Raw genomic sequence first — 6026 nt, forward strand, 5'->3', positions numbered from 1 at the left:
ATGGAATTCAGTCTGATCCGTGTGGCTCTGAATGGTAATTGCACATAGTCGATGAATATCCATTACTAGCATATTGCTTTCATTTCCCCAGTAGAGTGGGAAAGCTAGACCCAGGCAGTGTCACATTTTGGAAGCTACAGAAATAAATTTCTTAACATAGTAGAGGTTCGGAGAGAAAATAACTTGACTACTGCACTTTCAAGCTTTTAACCTGGGCTAGTACATAATTCGAGGCCAAATATGAGAAAATTCTTTGCATAATTTATTGTGTCTTTCTAGTGCCAAGACAAGGTTAAAGCATGGAAAGACAAGTGAAAGTGTAACAGACAGAAACCCTCTATAAGAAAGTGCCACGAAAAACTAAATTTTGAATGAACTTCAACAAGGTATGACTTATGTACCCTGTACTCCATTCAAAGTGCAGTGTTGGGGCGCCTGGGTGGCTCAGTCGGTTAAGTACCTGACTTCATCTCAGGTCATGATCTCCTCATTCATGGATCTGAGCCCCACGGTGGGTCCTGTGCTGACAGCTCAGAGCCTGGTGCCTGCTTCGGATTCTGTGTCTCCCTCTCTCTCTGTTCCTCAGTGCCACACACACTGTCTCTCTCTCTCTCTCTCCCTCTCAAAAGTAAATAAATATAAAAATAATTAAAGTGCACAGTTTAATGAATTCTAAAACATGTATTTACTCACAGAAAAGTCAAGGTATATAATAGTTTATATTATCCCCGAAGTCTCCTCATACTCTTACTCTTTTACAGTGTGTCTGTCTGTCTGCTCACACACACACACACACACACACACACACGCACACACAACCTGTCAATATGTTTCTGTTAGTACAGATTACTTTAAGGTATTTTGTGATTTTACATAAATGGAGTATTCATTCTCTTATGTCTGGCCTCTTTCCTTCAGCATAATAAATTTAAAATTTATTCACATTGTTGTATCAATGGTGGTTTGTTTCTTTTTATTGTTGAGTAGCATTCAATCATGTAGATATTATGTGTTTTTCCATGGAACTCTTAATAGACATTCACCGTTTGATGAATTATTTCTAGTTCTTAGCTGTCATGAGCAGAGCTTTGAGGAGCATTTATATACAAGTCTTCACGTGAATATATATTTTAACTTATTGGAGGAAATGCCTACATATTAAGTAGATTTTAAGAAACTGCCAGTTAATTTTCTAAAGCTTTTCATAACTTTAAATTGCTTCCAGTATTGAATGAGAATTACAATTGTTCTATACCTATATCAATACTTGGTATACTCCGTGTTTGTCATTTTAACCATTCTAATGAGTATATGATGGTATCTTTTATTTTTAAAAACATTTTATCACTGTATAATATACTTATTGAAAATGTAAAAATGATGAGTACACAGTGGGATTAATTTTAATAAAGTGAACACATAGTATAACCACCGGCCAGGTCAAAAAAGTGGATTATGTTAGGGTACATATAAGATAATTTGTTGAAGTGATAAGTGATTTAAGTAAAAAAGAGTGAAGATTTGACAATGATAGGGGGTGCTATTTTAATTCAAACGGGGACAGTCTCTCTAAGGAAATGGTGATGGAACAAAGGATACCTGCACAGAGGGATGGAACAGTCCATTCTTAAACCTGGAGTTAGATAGTCTCAAGCAGATTGAGTGGCAAGTGCAAAGGCCCAGAGGCTGGAGTGCTGGGGACATATTCCATAAACAGCAAAAGTACTGATCCTCTGGGATGAAACTGTTTCCATCCAATTTCAGGGCTGGAGGGGATCCGACAGTTACTGCCTCTTACACTCTTCCTTCCTTTCTGTATATCCATAGCTCCATGCAATAACTTTTCTCTTCTGCCTGAAGGACTTCCCTCAGTAGTTTGTGTTGTATGGATCTGCTGCTGATGAATGAGTCCTTCCAGCTTTCATGTCTGGAAATGTCATTATTTTTCTTTTTTTCAAATTATTTTTGCTGAGTTAGAAACTATAGGTTGACAATTTTTATTTTTGCTGAAATCTTGCTCATTGCTTTCTCACTTGTATTGATTTCCCACAAGAAATCTGATGCCGTATTTGATTTTCTGTAACCCATGGGCATTTTTATTCTGGCTCTCCTAAAAATATTTCTCTTTAGGGGTGTCTGGGTGGCTCAGTCAGTTAGGTGTCTGACTTTTAATTTCAGCTCAGGTCATGATGTCACAGGTTTGAGGTTTGAGCCCCATGCCAGGCTCCTTGCTGACAGAGTGAAGCCTGCTTGGAATTCTCTCTCTCCCTCTCTCTCTGCCCATCCTTGGCTTGCTTGCACACACACACTCTCTCAAAATAAATAAACATTTAAAAATAAATAAAAATAAAGATATTTCTCCTTATCAATGGTTTTGAACACTCTGATTATGATATGCCTTAATGGCATATCCTTAAATTTCTTGTGTTTGGAGTTTGTTAAGTTTATGGGTATGTGGACTTACAATTTTATTCAAATATTTTCAAGTAGGAAGCTATTTATTCAAATAATTTTTGTCTCCCTCCATCCTTTAGGGGCATTCATTACATGTCTATTAAGACATTATATCACTATTCACTAATACTTTATTATTATAATTATCATTATTTTCTTAATTTTAATTTTGTACTGTGTTTGGTTTTAGACAGTTTCTATTGCTATGTCTTCAAGTTCAATAATCTTTTCTTCTTGAAAATTGAATCTGTTGTTAATCCCATCTAGGGTATTTTTCATCTCACATTTTTTAGTTTTCATTTGTAGAAGTTGGATTTCTGTGTGTTACTTAATTTTATGAGTGCATAGAATCAATTATAATTATTTTAATATTCTTGTCTATTAGTTCTACCATCTGTGGCAGTTATTAGTTAGTTTCAATTGTTTGATGTTTTCCTCATCATGAGTCATATTTTCCTGCTTCTGTGGGTGTCTGGCAACATTTGATGTTGTGATTTTGCCTTGTGAGGTACTGAGAATTTGTGCATTCCTATAAATATTTTAAATTTTGTTCTGATTCACAGTTTACATACTTGGAAATACTCTGATCCTGTTAGATTTTACTTTTATAGTTTGTTAGGTAGGGCTGGAGCATTGTTCCCACGAGGATCAATTACTCTTTACTCCCAAGGCAAGTGTCCTCTGCTTCCTCTCCTTCGTGCCCCATAAGTCAGGAGGATAGCCAGTTTGGATGATGGAAACAAATACTATTCCCAGATGCTTTATTGAGCAGTGAGCAGTATTATCTCTATTGCTGGTTCTTTCCCTGAATTGATTAAGTTTTCTCAAACACAGGTGCTAATCTATATTCAGATGAATGTTTAAGGTTGGCTGAATGCTAACCTAGAATGATGTATTGTGGAAAATAAAGTCACTTAACCCTCTCTTTTTAAATATGCCTATCAACTCAAAACAAGTAACACACAAACATCCATATATTACATTAAATAAATTTCTAAATAATTATATGGAGTAAATTTATTTTCTAATATACTTTAACTCATTAAACATATTAATTTTAATATGTAAGTCTTATTTTGGTAATTTGGAGACAATTTTTTCCAAATTCAATATTTTTAAGACTTCAGAACAATTTAGGTCCTACCTATATGATTAATGGATAGAATAGACTTGTTGTGGGTTACAGAGTTTAGGTCACTATCCTTATACTTAAGAGTAAAACGACACACCAAGAAAGTACAAGACTTCATATAATATGGTACTTAAATGATAGAGAATATAAATCAGGTATAAGTCTTGGATTTCAGCCTGATGAGGTCACTGGAGGCTGAAGTGGTTTCAGAAGAGAAACATTGAGTGGACTTTCTATAGAAAAGAATGAATGGGACATTGAAAGAGATAGTTAAAAAGGGGATGTTCTTTAGGAGCTGTGATGAGTAAGACTGGGGACAGGGTGATGAGGTAGACTGGGGATAGCACTAGGAAAACGCTGGCCTCATCTGAGTGAATAAAATGAGTGTCCTGCCTATCCGATTTTAATATATTATATAATATAAAAAATACTGCTATAAATAAATAATGCTGCTGGTAGTGTGGTCTGAAATAATTCAACAGTCTAAAAGGACAAGATAATACATAAAGGAGACACAAAAATGCACAGAAAATTGGAGTCATTTAGTTCAACTTCACATTCAATGCAAAAATCCCCACCACAACACACCAGGAAATGGGTCCTCCTTATTCTTTGTCTAATGGTAGGGGGGGTTGCTACCTGACCAGGTAGACTATTCATTCTTTGCAATGTTCCATCATTTATAAAACAGTTTTTCTTCTAGAGAGAAAGAGAACAAGTTGGGGGAGAGCAGAGATAGGAGGAAAGAGAATTGTAAGCAGGCTCTACAGAGTGCAGAGCCTGATGTGAGGGTCAATCTCACAACCCCGAGATCATGACCTGAGTTGAAATCAAGAGTAAGATGCTTAACTGACTGAGCCACCCAGATGCCCTTACAAAGCATGTTTACGTAGTGACCATCCTTGTAGCCCCTGTTGGTTCTGTCTGACCACTTAGTTTAGGATGTTTCTTCTGTCTCATAGTCCCTCTGTTTTTGTTTGTTTGTTTTTTAACAACTATCATAACTTTAAATATCTTCTATTCATTGGATAACTACTCATATGTAACTGGATTTCAAACCTTGATTGTTCTTCTAACAGTCTACTTTTTTTTTTATCTGTTCCTTTAACATGTAATGCAGACCTCACACATAACTTGAGGTATCGCCAGATCACTGCAGAGCACAGTAGAATAATTGCTTCCATTAATCTGGTCACTAAATGCCTATTAATGTAGCAGAAGCCAGCAATAATTTCTATGATGATCACATTCTGCAGTTGATCTTTATTTTGAGATAGCATAATACACTGGTAAAGCCATAAACTTGGGAATTATGCAAATCTATTTTGTTGTTCTGCTATACACAAGCTGTGGGGCAAGTACTTTAACTGAATTTCATTTCCTTCCCAGTAAAATGGGGATAATACCCCATAGCTTATAGGGCTGTTGTAAAAATAAATTGAGATAAGGCATTTATTATGACAATCATATGCTGAATAAATGTTAGTGAATTTCTCTTCTGCTTTAATGTGCTTACTAACAGCTGCAGTGAGACCTCAAGCAGATCTGGATAAATAGGTTGAACAAAACAAGACCAATCACAGAGCATTGGAACATGGCACTAGATGGTTTCCACCTGCCCGACACTGATCTATAAATCACCACCCTGGGTATAGACACATAAGTAGGCTCACGTCCATCCAATGCACTATCAGCTGGCCCACATTGCTCTAGCTTGTCCTCAAAGACAGCTCAGAAAGTTGTCAAGTGGTTTTCTAAAATCCAGATGCATTATGCCTAGGGCATTTTTCTCTGCTAGCAGTCTGGTAGCTGTATCAAAAAAGAAAATAAATTTAGTTTGTCATGTTTCATTTACTGAGATCACGCTGAGCCCACATGTTATATGCCTCCTTTTGCAAGTGTTCATAGCCCATCTGTTTTGTGATCTGGACTAGACATTTTGGGGAGTTTACATTAGGTGCCATAATTTTGGTCATCCTTAGTGTTTTACCTTTTTAGAAACCAAGGAGTTTCTAAAAAGATTCCATCTGTAGTTTCCTGGTTTCTTTTCCTGTTTTCTTTCTAGAACCTTCAGGCATTCTACTTTATAACTTCTGCAGTTAGTAGGAACTTTCAGATTAAAGGTTATTCTCCTGGCAAAAGAAAATGAAAGCAAAATAGAAGCTCTGTACCTCTGCTTGATATCTATTGGCTATTAACCTTAACTTCAAGCTCTGGATTTATTCCTTTCTTGTTCATTTTATTCTGAACACAGCCTCCTAAATCTTTCTATTTTTCTTAGTGTTTTGTCTTAGTTCATTCTTGGATTTGGAACCCTCTTTGCCTAGTGTTACAGTTCTACGACAGGATTTTGTATTTTTTACTAGCTGTTTGATACTCAAAGCTTTTGAACTCAAAGCTCACTGGAAAGATTTTTCTTTTAAAGGGAAAAAAAGATTCC

This window comes from Suricata suricatta, chromosome 3 (genome assembly GCF_006229205.1).
Source record: "Suricata suricatta isolate VVHF042 chromosome 3, meerkat_22Aug2017_6uvM2_HiC, whole genome shotgun sequence".
NCBI lineage: Eukaryota > Metazoa > Chordata > Mammalia > Carnivora > Herpestidae > Suricata > Suricata suricatta.